Source organism: Dryas octopetala, chromosome 4 (genome assembly GCF_963921425.1).
Source record: "Dryas octopetala chromosome 4, drDryOcto1.1, whole genome shotgun sequence".
In the NCBI taxonomy this organism is placed as follows: domain Eukaryota; kingdom Viridiplantae; phylum Streptophyta; class Magnoliopsida; order Rosales; family Rosaceae; genus Dryas; species Dryas octopetala.
The window spans coordinates 10821724-10840481 of record NC_141369.1 but is presented as its reverse complement, the minus strand read 5'-3'; the positions used below and the strand labels follow the sequence as shown (position 1 = coordinate 10840481).

The window sequence follows — 18758 nt, the reverse complement described above, 5'->3', positions numbered from 1 at the left end:
TAAGAAAAAGAAATTAGAAATTTGGTTAACTTTCTATGTAATTCAGTAAAGTCTAAATTACTCCAAGGCAAAATAAAAAGGAAAATAAAAAACAAAATCAACCTAACCTCCATCAAGGTTGGCGTTGTGCATGTGCAGCTGTGCTCATACCCACCAAAGGACCCCAATTGAGAATAGGAAAATGTTTACTTGTCCTTACAACCAATCACATGAGTTCATGATGGAGCCCACCACCTTCTCTCTGGAATTTAAGCTCAGGTTTTAAAACTGCAATTTCTGGAATGTTGTAAATGAACTGAAACTGCAGTTTATTAGAGTTGCAAGCTTGCAGTTGCAGTTACTAATTGCAAGTGAAACTGTAGTTTATTGGAATTGCAGACTTGCAGTTGCAGTTACTAATTGCAAGTGAAACCGCAGTTTATTGAAGGTGCAGACTTGCAGTTGCAGTTTCAGAAACTGCAGTTTATTGAAGTTGCAGACTTACAGTTGCAGTTGCAGTTATTATAGATGGAGGAAATAAAAACAGTAATGCTAGGAATTTCAACTTTCCTTCTCTACCTTATGTATCATTACTTTACTGGATAAAATATTTTCTTTTATTTTTTAGATTTTATATCTTATTTTTAGTATCTAATGCATAAATGTCATGTAATTAAATTGAGAAAATAATTTGAGATCCCTAGCAGTACTATAATAAAGATGGCTCATCTCACGGTTAAGAAAAAGAAATTAGAAATTTGGTCAACTTTCTATGTAATTCAGTAAAGTCTAAATTACTCCAAGGCAAAATAAAAAGGAAAATAAAAAACAAAATCAACCTAACCTCCATCAAGGTTGGCGTTGTGCATGTGCAGCTGTGCTCATACCCACCAAAGGACCCCAATTGAGAATAGGAAAATGTTTAGGTACTCATAAATGAGTACTAAGTTTGTCCTTACAACCAATCACATGAGTTTATGATGGAGCCCACCACCTTCTCTCTCATGGTGGACTCAATTATGGGCTCATGTGATTGGTTGTGAAGACAAATTTGTACTCATTTATGAGTACCAAAGCATTGCTCTTCAGAATATATGCCCATTTTTTAATGTAAACTCAATTGAAAAATATAAAATATAAAATAAACCTCGCACTTTCTGAGGTATCATGCCGATAAAAAAAAACAAAACATAATAAATTCTTAGTTAAGAGGTAAAATTCTCAATTTCAAGGTAAAGTTCTAAATTTTGCAATCTTTCTTTGTCAATCAACTTAATAAAAAAAAACAAAACATAATAAATTCTTAGTTAAGAGGTAAAATTCTCAATTTCAAGGTAAAGTTCTAAATTTTGCAATCTTTCTTTGTCAATCAACTTAATAAAAAAAAACAAAACATAATAAATTCTTAGTTAAGAGGTAAAATTCTCAATTTCAAGGTAAAGTTCTAAATTTTGCAATCTTTCTTTGTCAATCAACTTAATAAATTTTGTAACTTTCGAGATTTAAAATGGTGAGATTTTAATGATTTAAATATCATAAATGACAAGATTTAATATGTTATAGGCAATTTTGAAATGATAAAACGAAGGTGATAGAATGTTTTAAAATTCAACTTGCATCAGAAATATTAAAATTTTATAATATTTAAATAATAAATATACGTAATAGAATCAGATTCATTGTTAACATGTATATTTAACAAAAAAAGATTATAAATGTATTATTTTTATGCGATTTTAAAATTGTAACTGACTAACAATTATTTGAGTCGAATTATAATTGTCAATAGGGATATAAATGAGCCGAGCCAAGCCGAATACTAGGTTGCTCAAGTTCGACTTGAATAATATTTATCAAGCTTGAAGCTCAAGCTCGAATGAAGTTTGGAGAGTTATGTTCAACTCGACTCGTATACTCTTTTTTTCTAAGCTTAAGCTCGATTTTGCTCGGCTCGTTTGTGAAACAAGCTCGAGCTTATACTTGGCTTGGCTCATCTCAAGAGCTTTACCAGCTAAGTATACCGAACCGAAGTTCAAGCTCACTAGCTTTACGAGTTGAGTATATTGAAGCTTATGCTTGGCTCATTTTTCTAACAGGCCTAATATTTTGCTTGGCTTAGACCGTTTCTTTTACGAACATGAGTTGAACTTGAATTGTATTAAGCTGATAGCCCTAACTGTTTAACAGTTACAATCCTAAACATTATATACCAATCCATCCGCCTATTAAAATATAGACCGATTTTTCACTTTTTCCAGCATATGTATTTGTTTGTTATTGTATTTTGAATTAAAAAAATAAATGATTTAAAGTCTATTTTATAGTTTTCAATAATAAATAACACACCTAAAAATTACAATGATAAAAATGTCCGCCTATTAAAAATGTCCGCCTTTTAGTTAAATAATGATTGTTGAACCGTAAAAAAATTCAAAAAAAAAAATATAAAGGTTGAGGTTGAGATAAGATCCCCATATGCCATGTGCCACATTAATTTCAAATGAAAACAAATTGAAAAGTGAGATAATGTGGATTTATCTGAAAGCTTAATTATCTCTTATCTGATGAGTTTAAATTTAAATGGAGAGAGTTATCTCATCTCCATCTGATCTCATCACTTGGACTTCCCATGGACTCTATAAATAGAGCATAAGGGATTCAGAAAAAAAAGAGGAGAAGAGAAGAGGGGGAAAGAAGACACCGAAAGGCTGAAAGAGAAAGTACAGAGAGAAGAGAGAATTACTGCAAGATCGTTGCTGTTCAAATTCAAGGTAGTGGCCCTTGGCGGTGTTCTTTCTTTTAAAGGTGGGGGTTCTGGTCTGAACCCCCCATAAATCTATCCTCTCAAGAGATGGGGGTTCTGGTCTAAACCCCACAAAATTAATTTTCCAAGCTGGTGGTTCTATGCTGAACCCCACAAAGGAAATTACTTCCTCTGCCTTCAATTGCCAACCAGATTAAGAGAAATAAAAATCTCTTGTTGCTATATTAATGCCCGCAAGGAAAAAAAAATTAAAAAAAAAAGCAAAGCTCTGCAACTAAAGAAAAAGGGAAAGTTGCATGACTCAATTGCAACATGACCTCACACATGCAGCAAGCCTACGGGTACAGCAAGAAGTAAGGATAAAGCAAATGTGGGCTGCTGCATTTAAAGAGTTGGCATGAATGTTTACTGTACACAAAGACAAGTTAATGCCATAAAGCCTGGCTGCTGTAGTGCTGTGGTACTCAAGTTTTTGTCCAATCCATCAAGCCAGCCAAGTCAGAAAGCTACTGGACTTGGGCTAGCTCCCTAATTGAGAATGCTCCCAGCTTGTTTTCAAAGTAGGAGTGCCCATTAAAAATATAAAGGGTATCAATTAATAAATAATTGATACAAAGATATTAATTAGTGGGCACATAATCAAATTCATGTTAGCCCATTATAAAAGAATGTATCATTTAACAAATAAATGATACAAAAAAATATTAATGGGCACATTTTCCTCAAAATCCCAAATTCTTCAATTGGTACAAAACCAACACTCTCCGATCGGTATAAAACCAACTCTCTCAATCGGTACAAAACCGAAACCAAATTCAAACCCCAAATTTAAACTCTCAAATTGGTACAAAACCACCTTTCTCAAATGGCACAAAATCATCTCTCTTAAATTGGTACAAAACCAAATATCTCAAATCTAAATCCTAAACTCAACTCCAAAAATGGCACAAAGCCAATCAAGTCAAATTCTTTCACCGAACTACGTCCGGTTTGATCCCATCATGGGTACGTAGGCAATGTGAGTAAAATTCACACTCAACCTCATTTACAAAATTTTTCTAAATTCCCTTAGGAATTAATTCATATAAATTTCTTTGAATTAATTTCGCACCAAATCAAATCCACCCAAATCCTTCAGAAATTAGTTTTACACACAAAAGTTCCTGAATTAATTTCTCAAATCAAATCCAAGGGCTCTAAACCCTACCCAAATTACACAAATCATTTAAATGAGTCATTCACTCATTTAATTCCCAAAAACTTGGAACTACGTGTGGTTTGATCCTGCAGTGGGTACGTAGGCAACCTAAAATACGGATGCAACTGCAATCACAAATAAATTCCATTTCAATGGGTCGTTTATCCATTGGAAATCCAAACACTCACTAAGTGATCTGTTGGTTTCATTGCATTTGGAATCAAAGGGTGTTCCCTTGAGTCAAGGGACTATAATTAAGAGATGTACTCCATCTTGAATGGGTCGTACCCAAAATAATAAAACCCTTATTCCATAAATGAATTTGGGTGAAATTATGTTGGGTAATATTTATTATTTATTTAAAAATTTTGTTCAACAATGATAAACAAACCTGCGTTATAAGTTGTAACTTATAACTAGGGACCCCTGCCAGTGTCACAGTGTGGCATGACATTTATTTATTTTTTTAGCATACTAGGCAGATTAATTATCTGGTAATTAGTAATTTAGTAGCAGACTAGCAGTCATTCTTATTGCTATAATTACAAAATAAAAAAAGGCAATAAACAAGGAAAAAATTTGCATTCGACCTCATTTGGCAAGAGAACCCGGTCTTGCCACCGTCGCCGTCACCGGGGAAGACGCGCTCATGTCGTCATCCATATTCAACGCATTTGAGAGAGAGAGAGAGAGAGAGAGAGAGAGAGAGAGAGAGAGAGAGAGAGAGAGAGAGAGAGAGAGAGAGAGGATAAAAGAGAGGAGCGCCCAGGACAAGCTGCCGCCGGCGCCACCACTGCCGCAAACGTAAGTTGTTAAAAACAGTTCAAATTTTGAGGTGCATTGTTTGGAATGGGTGTTGGGTTTTGTAATTTTTTTGTTAATGAGATTGAAGATGGTTGAATAAGTTTTTTTTTTTTTTCCCTTTTTCTCTGTTTCTGTCTCTAATATTTGATTAAATTAGAGGGTTATAAGAACGACTTATATCTAATTGTCACTTATGCAGATAATTTTTAAGTAAAATTAAGAAATCCTGAGATAAGATCAAGTTGGTAGACACTAGACAGAAACATCAAAATGCAGTATCAGTGAATTGGATGATGATGAGTCCACATGCATTCTGAAATGCAGTAATGCCAAGGTCTGACATTTCTGATTTCATGTTAACTTTACCATAACATGAATGAAATAGGATACAATTACATAAAATGTATTATTTATCATAAACCAACATACTGATGATATAATGGACTGGAAAAGAAACATACTGATATATAGGTAAACAGACAAAGGGCCCAAAAAACTTCTACCTACTGGTTCTGCAAGATCTGTACCACAGAATCAGAAAACAAAGTAATCTGTAACCAAGGATGAAACCCAACATTGCACCCAAGTTCATCAACTTCTGTGATGGTTTCAGACCTTGCTGCTTCAGGAACCAGTCACCATACAGAAAACAGTCTCCTTCAATGCTCTGCAAGCATCTCCTCTTTCCCTGCTCTCCCCCATACTCATTTATCATGAAACACTCAAATGGGTACTTGAACAGGCTCAAGTAGTGCATGAAAATCCAGTACCTGGGTATATCCTCATTTGATATGAAAAACCCAGAAAACAGAAAAAAGGACCCCATAAGACCTGCCACTATAGATGTTCCCATGATGAAGTTCGGAACAAGAGCACTAAAGCATGCAACGAAAGAATTCGCCATCAAAAGGACCATCCAGACCACTAGTGAAAAGTAGAGAAACCCATCAATTTCCCTTCTTAATCCAACTAGCCAGTAGACTGGGGTAGCATAGAGAAGAGCCACACCTAATAGGAAAGGAAGGAATACTAGAGTGTTTGATATGACATAAGAAGAGATTCTATAAGCACCTCTTGAGGTTTCCCTCATTAGTATTCTCCTCTCTTGCAGGTAAATTGGCAGACCTTCTGTTGTGGAAGACAGCAAGAAGGTGAGGGTGAAGGCAAAAAACCCAATTTGTGTTTGTAACTTAGCTTTTCTTGGGTTATTAGCTGCATTCATAAAAATTGTACCCAGCACAAATCCTGCTACTACTGCCTGCATTATTCTTGCAGCAAAGAGCTGTTTGGTTCTGTAAATGTTGTTGGAGAATCTATGCCCCAGTATGAAAACCTCCATGAACAGAGGATTGGCATAGAGGACTTTATCTTCATGAGCCTTACCTATGATTGAATTTGGTCGGACATGCTTATATTCTTCTTCTTTTTCACCATCTTCGATTTCACTTTCTTCAATATGTATGACTAAGTCTTCTATAACTTCAATGGCAAACTCAAGCGCATTAACATGCAGAGGAATGGAATAACCTGCACATCTAAGGCGCTGCTCGAGTATGTGCAGGGATCCATTGTGAAGCACAGTTCCATTTGATAGCAATACAATTTGATCAAATAGCTCAAGAATTCGAAAACCAGGTTGGTGGATGGTTAACACAATTGTTTTACCTTGTGTTGCAACCATGGATTTAAGCAACAAGGCTACATCAAATGCCGAGGAGGAATCCAATCCTGATGTTGGTTCATCAAGCAGAAGGACAGCCGGGTCATGTACTAGATCAACTCCAATTGAGACTCTACGTTTTTCGCCACCTGAAATGCCACGGCTTGATTCACTACCAATTCTTACATTGGCAACATGCTGCAGTCCAAGCTCCCTCAGTAGCTCACTCACTCTAGCTGTGGCCTTTTCGAGCCTGCTATGAAGCCTTAATCGAGCACTGTACATGAGTGTTTCTTCTACAGTAAGAAGTGGGAAGAGGGCTTCTTCTTGCGTGACATAACCCGATACTCTCCGAAAATAGTGAGCATTCATTGGCTGGTCATTGACAATAACTTGGCCAGTAGTACAACTCAGAGGGATCATTCCAGCTAGTATTTCTAACAATGTTGTCTTTCCTGCTCCACTTGGACCAGCAATAGCTGTAATCTCTCCTGGTCTAGCTTCAAAGTCCACATTCTTCAAAATGTATGTTTCAGGGGTCACCTCCCTCCTGAACAGCCACTTGAATTCATCAACTGGGTAAGATAATTTATAACAGAGTTTCATGGTCTTAATTCTGTATTGGGTTTTCTTACCAGTACTGGTCTCTTGTGCCTTTGTTGGTAATTCCATTGAGAAACAGAGGAGATAAAGTTATGAGATGTGTCTAAGATACCAAACTGGCTTTTCTTTGTAGACACCACCCTCACTATCTATATATGTATGCGTGCATGGTTAACAGAATAACAGTTTAAACCTTGTAGCATTAATTTCTTATATAAAAAATACAACAGATAATATATAGAAAATTGTAGACCATGGTAATTTGAGAAGTTCTATTTTGTACTAAACTAGGCTAGTAGGCTTAGAGCTTTAGAGGGACATCAGAGCACTGAGACTGACTGTGAGTGGTTGACAGTTTCAAAAATCTAAATGGGGTACCAAAAACGCTTTTTCAGGTGAAATGAGACTCAGTATAGGTTTGGTGTAGGATGTGCCTCATCCATGTGACTAGTGAGTAGTGAGTAGTGAGTTTGCAGTTATATCTTGAACTGAGCAGCCGTTAAATGGGGTTTGGTGGTACCAAGGATGGGGATAAGGTTGGGGCTTGTGTTGTAAGTCTGTTCCATTTACTGCAAAATAAGGCGGTATTAGGTTGGTGTGTGAGGTGTCCTCATGCCAAGCATGTCCCTTAATGGCCTAAAACTGAAGACCCTCTATAAAGATCAGTATTGACATAGTCCTATTAACAGTTTAGGGAAATATGTTGAGATAGGGGTTGGGTTGGGTTGGGTTGGGTTGGGGGGGGGGGGGGGGGGGTGGGGGGTCCATATGGCATATAGTAGTATTCTGACAAGTTTGGCCTAGAGATGCTAAGTAATCTGCAATAAAGCTTGCTCCCTAAACACATGCTGAACAACTACTTGTGCAAAATGCTGAAGTAATGTTGTTATGTCCCTGAATGTGGTGAAAGGTGTCATGGTGTACATTGCCTCGATTTTAAAGCATCAATAATAACTTTGGAATCTCCTTTGATGACCAAATGTTGCATGCTATGCTGCTTTGCCCAAAACAGACCTTCATGCAGACCCCAAGCGTCAACTTGTAGAACTGAGGTGGATCCTACTGGGATTGACCCAAATTTGGATGGCAATTTCGAGGGGTCCAATAAATGCTATGATTTCCGGAGATTTTTTAATGATTTTGTTAATATCGTGATTAATATATATATATATTTTTTATAAGTGATACATAAGTGACAATTTTTTAAAAAATAAAGAAAACTATATTTAAATTTTTAGGGTTTTTTTTTAAGTCCAGAACGAAAAATACCCTGATCGGCTAATCCACCTTCAAAAACACGATGATAGGCCAGTCCACTTTAATGAGCCGAGTGTTCGAGATCTTCACTAAGCACTCGGTACAATCCATCGAATCATCGGCAAATTGCCACTGTGCGCTCTAAAATTGCCATTGTTAGACAGTGACAATAATTGTTACGACAATAACTATTTAAATTTTTGGGTTATTCTCAAACAAAACCAATTTATCATCTCCTCCCTCCCTCCCTATCTCTCTGCAAAACCCTACATCTTGTGCACCACTGGAGAAGCTTCTATGTTCTTCATTATATATATGCTGCTTTTGAAGGTATAGCATTATTCTTCCCTTTTCTTCAATCAATTAATTATGATATCGTCCATTTTCAGCTTCTTTATATATTGCAGTTTCCATTAATTTCATTCTGATATTTTGCTTTAATTGCATTGATATAGTTATAAATCACTTACGATATAGTAAGATTTGTTCTCCCTTACTTTATTAAAGTAAGGATGTACTTATTTAAGCAAAATGAGAACATTCTATTTTGGACCTATAATTCAATGATGATAAGAAATGTCTATTATTTAAAATATCCTTCAAAGATCATCTATGTAAAAAATTAGCAAAATCGAGAATTATTTAGTTATATGATTATCATCAAAGTCATTTCAATTTTATCTAGCAAACTATTTTTAATTGCTTGCATAGTTTAGATGATCAAACAATTATCAATGTGACTGATTATTTATGAAGATCTTAAAAGGAACCTAAGTAGACGATTTCAATTATTGAATTGCATTTTCGAGTTGTCACTACTAGGAAACCCCTCTATAGACATTGGGGAGCATGGTGCCCATTGAAGGTAACAACCACCGTAAGGAAGTGGCCTTTTATCATGAGCCACTGGGTAGCCACTGGCCATTGCCCAACGGCTAATGCACGTGTATCCATTGCGCATTTGACACCAGAAAAGTTGCTAGTGCCTTTTGTTCCCATGGGTCTCACGCCCTCACCACTGACCAAGTGACCAACTTCGATTTTGTTCTCACCATGTCATTACCAGTAATGGGTAAAGAATTTATTAGGCAGGACGAGTTTAGGTCTTAATACTTGCCCAACGAGGTATATTTGTCATCCTTAGTCGTGGACAATTTTTAATATATAAAAGTTTTAAACAAAATATGGTCAATTTTTTTTATAGATACACACATATATATATATACACAGTAATGATCACTCGCTCACCATAGAGCAGAGAATTTCCCGCTCACTTAACCACCTAGCAACAAATTTTCATATTTTAGGGCATCATATATATATATATATATATATACACACACTTACTTTATATCCATCATATTGATCATATTTTTTTGGTACAAATCATATTGATCATATTAATTATGCATAACAAACCAAAAATTTACATATAAATTGTAGGTGTATGTATTATGTGTCTATAAACACTTTGAAGCAAATATTTGGCTCCTTTACTATGTACATATGATCCAAATTTTAATAAAAATTAGAACTTATTGAAAAATAGAGGTGTTATACAGGTCGAGTTGGCATGAGCATAATACAATTAAAATAGGCACAACACAATATAAGCACAAAACGAGCTAGACCAGCACGAGCACAACACAAGTAAATTAATGAGCTGAGTCGTTGGGTTGAAGTTTTTAGCTCCATCATTAGACATGACATGATCAAGCACGGCAAGCACAAACACAAAATGGGGCCTAAACTAAGAAAGACTAGTTTAACAATTTTTTTCATTTGAAAGAACTTTTCAACAACCAAAAAAAATAAAAAACAATAAAAAAGTTATAACACTTTACCCTATTGCATAAAAAAGTTACAAATTTCGTTAGTTTGCCTACTGGCAACCATCACGTGGCTTTATGTTTGAGAAATTTTTTGTGTGTGATGAGAGTAGAAGTACACTGATGAAGACGAAAATACCCTCCAACAAATGGACACATGGTGCTGTATAGGTGCCATTAGGGCTGCCCATCGATCGGTTCGGATTGGTATTGAGGCTTACCAAACCAAAAATAAAAAATTCGGTATTTTTTAGTTTTGGTATTTTTTGGTTCGGTAATTTTTGGTAAATTTCAGTTTTCGGTTCGATTTCGGTAATTTTGGTATCGGATACTTTCGATTCATTTTTTATTTACTTCGGTATATCTTCGGTTCATTTTCGGTTTAATTATAATAATACTAATTATTATAACCCAATATAAATTAAAATTTAATCAAATATGATGTATAAAATATAATGTTTGATGAATATATATATATTTGCACGAGTAGTATTGGTAGTTTAGTATAGTACTAGTATTTTACCCTAGTAATAATATATATTAGTATAATTAGTTTAATAGTATGTATTAGTACATATCCTATTAATTTAGTATGTATATATACCGATAAATATGAGTATATATATGCATTACTTACCTAAAGATGTGATTTTTATTTTCCTAAAAATAATAACATTTACTTTATTAAAGAATGACTCTATATCTTAACTTACACTTTTGATAATATTAATATGATAACATTATACAATTATATTTTCTTATAATTGTTTAAGATATTAGTAGTTTAATATTTATTGTACCACTAACATAATAGTATTATATAAGCATATATAACTAAATTTCGATAATTGTTTCAATTTTTTCGGTATATATTTTGGTTTTTCGGTAATAATCGATTCGGTTTCTTTCGGTAATCGGTCGGTTTACCAATTTTTTTTTGTTTTTACCAAAACTAAACCAACTTTTTTCGGTTTTGGATTTCCGATTTTTAAATTGTGAAAATCGGTATACCAAACTAAAAAAATTCAGTCGGTTCAGTAAAAACCAAACCAAAGGGCAGCCCTAGGTGCCATGTATGCAAAATCTATTGTGGCTAGATGTTGGAATGTTTAATGGCATCCTAAAAGGTAAAAACTAAAATTCCAAAGTGCATGGATTTTCTTTCCCAAGCAGCTGCCTCTTACAACTAAAAAATAAAAAAATAAAAGCAAACAAAACATCAATTAAGCATATAGTTATAAGAACAGCTCTTACAATTTCAAGACACAAGATGTGCATAATGTATGGCTGTATAATATTTGGACTAGATCCTCATGACTCGAGTTTGCATGAGAGAAGGACTGTAATTACTTTATATCTCTATCATATGGATCATAAATTCATATTAATTTATGCATAATAAACATAAATTTACTATTTACCTATAAATATTGAAGTTTTTATTTGTATTGTATTATAAGTCTATTAAGTATGAACCATTTGAATCAAATCTCAATTGACAAAAAAAAAAAAAAGTAATAATTTAAAGGAAATCTCTTGCTCGATTGCCACGCACATATTATCAGAATTTAATAAAAATCAGATCTTATTCGAGAATAGCAATCTTAACTACGACCCCTTAAATTAACTATTATTACAAGGTAATTAACAAGAGCAAAGTGGAGATGCTGCATGACCCTGAATGCCCAGAACTGGAGACGATCCCCTACCCTCAACCCATTCGTGTTCACAACCCCATTCCAGCCACTTCTCAGCACATACATCAACTTCAAGCCTCCTATAAACCCCCGGCCACATGTCTAACCTCACTACAGTCTCCTTGCATGACCAAAACTATGTTGGTCCCCCCGATATTTGCAATCCTATTCTTCAATGCTGGAGGCAGCGCTCAGGTACCATATTATTGTTCTCCATCTTCTTCTTCTTGTGGTATTGATTTCAATAAAAAGTACGTACGTACGTATTGTAATTGATTATGTTTTTGTAGAGATTTTAGGGTTTCCTAAAACTCTATCAATTCCTAAAAGTAATCTGATTCCTACTCGTTTCGGTATTCTGAAAAGAGTAGACTAGCTCTAACTTTGTTGTAGATATGGTTTAGACCTTGGAATGGGGTGAACAATTAAGGGTTCATAAGGTTTTGTTTTGTTTTTTTATTTTTTTATAAAGAATCCCAATTCTATTAGGAGAGTACGTAGAGTACTTGCATTGTACATTGCTTGGAGAACAAGTCACTCGTTCAATGCCTTTGTTAGACTCTGCATCTCATTATGATTTGGTTTAGGCCTCTGCGCGCTCATTGACTCACACACTTCTCTCTTAGTTTTCTTCCTTGTTTGAAGAAAGCAAGAGAACAAGGACGAAAGTTACGAGTTGGTCTTCAAGTGTATTAGTTAAAAAGCAGCCATGAAAGACACCCCACTTGCGAAGGAGCCTGAGATAAAGCTTCTCGATAACCCGCCTGCAAAAGCAGAGCTTGAGGAACTGAGGATTGGGGATCCATTCTTACTTGAGTTTCAAAAAGACCATGCTGCTGATCAAAAATTGCCCAAGAAAGAGAAATCTAAGAAGGTTGTATCTGCTGCTGCTCCAAGTCAAGATGGGTTGATAATTGATGGAGCCGATAAGCAGAAAGGAGATGCCAAGGATTACAACTTGGCTCAAAACCCTTTCATGTACCAGCTGGCTGAATTACTTACTCCACCTAAGACAAACTGTTTGCCTGCAAGATTAGATATGTATAAAATAAAGTTTGAAAATTAGATATAATGGTGCTTAAAATAATTTCTTTGAGTTGTATTCTGGTAAGAAAAACTTCATACAAAGCAATCTTTAGATCAAACTTGTGTGTCTTACAAGTGTGGATGAAAATTTACTAAAACATCTGCTTTTATTCCGAGTGCATGTCTTGGATACATATTAGTGATTTATGTCCTATTCTTTTATTTGGTAATTTGGTTTTTTCTTAGGGTTTTTATTTTTCAAGGACAAAAGATAAGATCCAAAGAGTAAGCGATTCACGCGAAAAAAATTTGTGTGATCCGACTTTTTTTAGTGGCTACTCTTTTGTTTTTGTTTTTGGTTTTTTTTTGTGTGCGTGTACATTGACAGTATTGTTAGTAGATAAATGTTAGGTGCTTTCTCTTTGTGCCATCTCATTCTCCTTGTGTCTTCTCTTTTCTCTTGTTCATTCTGCATTGTAGTATTAAGATCAGACATTTCTGATTCATTCAAATTTTTGCAGAGATGATATTTAAAAAGTGATCTAAAAATTGAACGATTCAAAAAAACACAAAAGAGAAGGCACCTAGCATTCCTCTTGTTAGTATCACTAGTTAATAGTACTATAATATATTGTTGAGAAGAACATTCCGGTAACAGGGACACTGAGGTGGCATCACCTAAATAGAGAGAAAGGTAAGTCCCAAATCCCACTATCTCATACCACCATTCTGTCTATATTTGGTGCCACCCCAATGTGAAGGTTTGTAGCTCCGGTCTTAAATTAATTCTCATAAAGGCATGATTTAACTAGTTTCAATTCTCAGACCTCTATTAGTGTGTATATATGACAAAAAGGGACTTTTTTAGTTGAATCAACTAGCAGCCTAGCACCCTCCCACCCTCACTAAATCTATGGCGTTTTCTTTTTTATTCCTTTTGAGATACAATGAATGACATATATACATATTGTGACAATTTTGGTTATATTTTTCTTAACCATCATGTGACCCATGAAGCCTAGGACATGGTTTGATCAGTTTCTTTCCCTTCAATTTTGGTAGCTAAACAGGTTTACATTATTAGCACTTGAGAAGTAGATCCTATAACGTGTATTGCCCCTCATAGTTTAGGTCCACCACAAGTACATAGTAGTAGTGCCGGTATGCACATAAGGACATTATACTGGTTTGGTTTGGCCATTAACTTGTCGTGACATCAACGTTTTTTTTTGGTCAAAGTCGTGACATCAAATTAAAGTATATATATATATATATCAATTGTCATATCAGCTATATATATATATATTGATCATAGAGGTCCATATCAGAACGTTTTATGGGGCACCAAGAATATTGTACATCATTTTTTGGGGCACGGCGATATATAGCAAATCAACCCCTCTCTCTTCGCTATAAAAACTGTGGAGCAGTCTACAATTCAGTGTACCTTCTCTTTACTTCATTTACCTAAATATCAAATCCTCGATAGCTAGCTGCTTCCAGTACAAGCTACCATGGAGTTCATGATTAACCAACAGCTGTGCAGAAGTATATGTTTGGGGTTGATGTTGATTTGCATGTTGGGGGCTTGGTCTTCTGAAGCCACTTCTCGCACTCTCCAAGATGCATCAATGTATGCAACATACGAGCAATGGATGGCTCGTTATGGCCGCATATACAATGACATTAACGACAAGGACATGCGCTTCAAGATATTCAAAGCTTCAAGGCCGCATATAGAATCTTCCAATTACGATGCAAACAAACCTTACAAATTAAGCATCAATCAGTTTGCAGACCTTACAAATGAAGAATTCACAGCTTCAAGAAATAGATTCAAGGGCCATGAATGTTCCACAAAGACTTCTTCTTTCAAATATGAAAATATTACTGCGGTGCCAGCTACAATGGATTGGAGGAAGAAAGGAGCTGTAACACCCATCAAGGACCAAGGCCAATGTGGTAATTATCCAGCATCTAATTTTATTCTGCTTTTGGAATGAGTGTTACTATTTACACACCCTTTTTTTTCTTTTTGCACACTCCTCATCACTCTATTAGTGATTTTACAAATTTATCCCATTGAAAAAATACCTTAAAGCCCTCCCCAACACACCCCATCTTCTTTCTTCCTTCCCTCCCAATTAACTGTGCCTTGCCCGACCCTCTCTGCCTTGCAATCTCTGTCTGCGACCACCCAGCCCAGCCTCTCTCTCTCTCTCTCTCTCTCTCTCTCTCTCTCTCTCTCTCTCTCTCTCTCTCTCTCTCTCTCTCTCTCTCTCTCTCTTTCTCTCCTCTCCCTGGCTTCTCTCCCTTTCTGCTTGCAGCACCACCGCGCTCAGCAGCTTCCTCCACAGCAGCTGCACGTACAACAGCTTCCAGCCACTGCGTGCAGCATCGTCAAAGCCATGCACCTGCACGTAGCATCGTCGAAGCCACCCATGCGCAGCACCGTCGAAGCCACCGCGTGCAGTCGAAGCCACTCGCACGCCCTTCTGCTCGCCCCAATCCAGCCACACCACCCCCTTCTGGCTTTCTCTCTTTCTCTATGGCTTCTCTCCCCTTCTGCTTGCAGCACCACCGCGCGCACCACCTTCCAGCCACCACGCCCTTCTGCTCGCACCAACCCAGCCACACCACCCCGTCAAGATCAGCCACCACGCCACCCCTCTCTTCTCTCGCCCAAGCAAACAGCCAAAAATATATACATATATATATATATTTGTAACTGGTTCGGAAGTATAGTGCCGAACATCAATAAACCGTTCGGAAGTACAGTGTCGAACACTTTCAGTATGTTCGGCAGTGATCTGCCGAATGAAGAGAAAAATTTCGGAAGTGCAGTGCCGAACGACCTGCGACATTAATAATTCTCCATCCGAAAATTAAATCCTAAACTCTAAAAAACCCACACTCCAAATTATCTCAAACATACAAAAAATTAACCAAAGAACTCTTAATTTTTGGTGTTGCAGGGAGTGGAGAGAGAGAGAGGAAAAAAGAGAAAGAAAGAGAGGAATTGGGTGTGTGTGTGTGTGTGTTTTTTTTTTGTTTGAATAGATGGGGTGTGTTGGATAAAATGAGGGTACTGAGGTAATTGGAGGGGTGTGTTAAAAGAGAAATTTTAAATTTTAGAAAAATATAGGAGTGTGTAAGAGAAAAATGTGTGCAAAAAGAAAAAAAAAGGTGTGCTAATAGTAGCACTTCTTTGACTTATATCGTTTATATATATATATATATATATATATATATTCTAACTAGTAACTACTAGCCATTTGCAATGAAAACATACATAGGATGTTGTTGGGCTTTTTCAGCAGTGGCAGCCATGGAAGGAATTACTCAGCTTACAACTGGTAAACTAATCTCATTGTCTGAGCAAGAGCTGGTTGACTGTGACACCAGTGGTACAGACCAAGGGTGTGAGGGTGGCTTGATGGACGATGCCTTTCTGTTCATCAATCAAAATCACGGGCTTAGTACCGAGGCTAATTACCCCTACACCGGTGTTGATGGTACATGCAACACCAAAAAGGAAGCCAGCCATGCAGCCACGATAACTGGCCACGAAGATGTGCCTACAAACAGTGAAAGTGCCCTTCTTAAGGCTGTTGCTATGCAACCAATTTCTGTTGCCATTGATGCAGGAGGTTCCGATCGATTTTCAATTCTATTCAAGTGGTGTCTTTACAGGAACTTGTGGAACAAGCCTAGACCATGGTGTTACAGCCGTTGGTTACGGGGTGAGTGATGATGGGACAAAGTATTGGTTGGTGAAGAATTCATGGGGCACAGAATGGGGTGAACAAGGCTACATAAGAATGCAAAGGGATATTGATGCAGAGGAAGGTCTCTGTGGCATTGCTATGGAAGCCTCTTACCCCACTGCATAAATTTACCATCAAATTCAAATCAAATGCCTACTATAGATGGGTACCTTGTAGGTATAATGATATGCATGAACTTGTACACGTGTAATACTTAATTAGTAGACCTGATTGTATGTATAAGAAACTAGAAAGTTTGATGAACTAAAGAATGGAGTCCTTTTAATTTCCTTTGAATGGTGTATAAAATACGTCTGTTTTGTTTCTAAACTATAAGAATGTGTTTATTTTTAGATAAGGAGGGTTTTTTTTTTGTTTTTTTTAGTAACTGGTGGGAATCGAGGTTAATAAATGAATTTATTAAGCCAAACTTATATCTTGCATTAATATAACAACACCTGTTGGCTAGATGTTGGTATGTTTAATGGCTTCCCAAAAAGGTTAAACAAAATTTGCAAAGTGCTTGGCTTTTCCTTCCTCAACAACAATATAAAGGAGACAGGTTGTGTTCAACACCTATATACCTGTATTGGATTTGTCTCAGCCCAAAAACCCCTGTATATTCTTAATTGTTTTTCACAACCATTAAGGATAAAGAAAATAACATACAGAATTATAAAGATAATTGTCTTAAAATCATTGGGATAATCCATGAAATCTTTTTCATATCTCCACTGCACCACTGCGCATGGTGCCTCATAATTAAATGTGTTTCAGTATAGATAAAAGGTCCAAATTTTTATGTACTAATCAGTTACACTATAGAAGTGATAGAACTATCTCATATATATATATATATGCCTCTCTGTCAAGGTTCTATATTTTGTTGTTGACTTAAGTTTTTGCTGTAAGATCACTGCAGAGATTGAATATCCATATGGTTGAAAATCATATTTAATAGCTAATTAGAATGTTTAAGATGATGCTTAAAATCTCTTCAAGACTTACAAGCATGAGAGTACCTAAGGCAGTAAGGCAGTAAGGCTGTAAGCCATGGCTTCTTGTTTTCAAATTTTGCAGTATTTGTCTCCTGTTCTGCTTCTGTGACTGAAAAATCCAAATATTGTTCCCAATAGAAAAAAGGAATGGAAACTTTCAAGGAATTATGTGCTTTTAGATACTATACAATCAATTGAAGGGATGGATTCAACCATAGAAAAAACGAATATTTCTTTTAGATGAATACTTCCTGACTAGTCTGAAAGGAACATTGTAAAGTGCTGTTTGTGAATGTAGGAACAGCTCTTACAATATCAAGATACAGGACAGTGACTACAGCAGTGCCTCATTACTACATTATTGTTGACTCTAGTTGGGAAAATTTGTTTGCTGTTTGAGTTTTGAGTTGCTTTACTTCTTTAATTTACAGACGACTGAGTTTCTGCAATAAACTTTATTATTAGCTACTTAGGTAACAAGTCTTACTGCTTAGTTGATAGGCATTAGCTAATTGTGTCTGAAACTGATGCTTCTTTTCAATCTTGCATACTGTTATGGTCAAGTTGGCACATGCAGTACATGATTTTGAGAAACTTTAGTGGAAAGTGACAAGTGATGCTAAATAATATAAACATAGCTGGAGACAATTACTAGAGCATATAAAAACCCAAAAGGAATTGCTCTTTTTTCATTAATCACATCATATTTGGAGCTAAATTCATCACACTACTTTCAATTTGAGGATTGGATGAACAAATCATTGCCAGTTCATTTAAGCAACATCAATAATCTGGAAACTAGTAAAAATATCTAAAAATTCACAAATTTGGATAGATTTTAGCACTGAAATCAAAATCTAACCCCTATCTGCATGACCTATTCATTTAGAGAAAAGCCATGGTACCTTTTCTTTTACCAAAATTGCATGTAAATGTCAAAATAATTCTCTCAGTAGGACCCTCCAAGCCATTAATAATCTCATCTAAGCTGACTAAGCAGCTTCGTCTTTCTTCTCTGTTTCCTCAAAGTAGCAGCTTCTTCTTCTTCTTCTTCTTCTTCTTCTTTCTCTTCTTCCTCCTCAGACTTTCTCATCTGGGCGATCCTCTCTGATCTCCTTCTCGTAGATTCATCTCCATCCAATGGCTGCTGTGCTTCCTCTGACATCTTGGCGATCC

The 18758-nt window shown here is 36.0% G+C and overlaps 2 pseudogenes; one reads left to right on the top strand and one right to left on the bottom strand.

Moving 5' to 3' along the window:
• Nucleotides 1-5244: 5244 nt before the first annotated feature.
• Nucleotides 5245-7077, bottom strand: LOC147286738 (ABC transporter G family member 10 pseudogene; annotated as a pseudogene).
• Nucleotides 7078-14331: 7254 nt separating this feature from the next.
• On the top strand, nucleotides 14332-16710 carry LOC147286737 (senescence-specific cysteine protease SAG39-like; annotated as a pseudogene).
• The last annotated feature ends 2048 nt before the right edge of the window (nucleotides 16711-18758 follow it).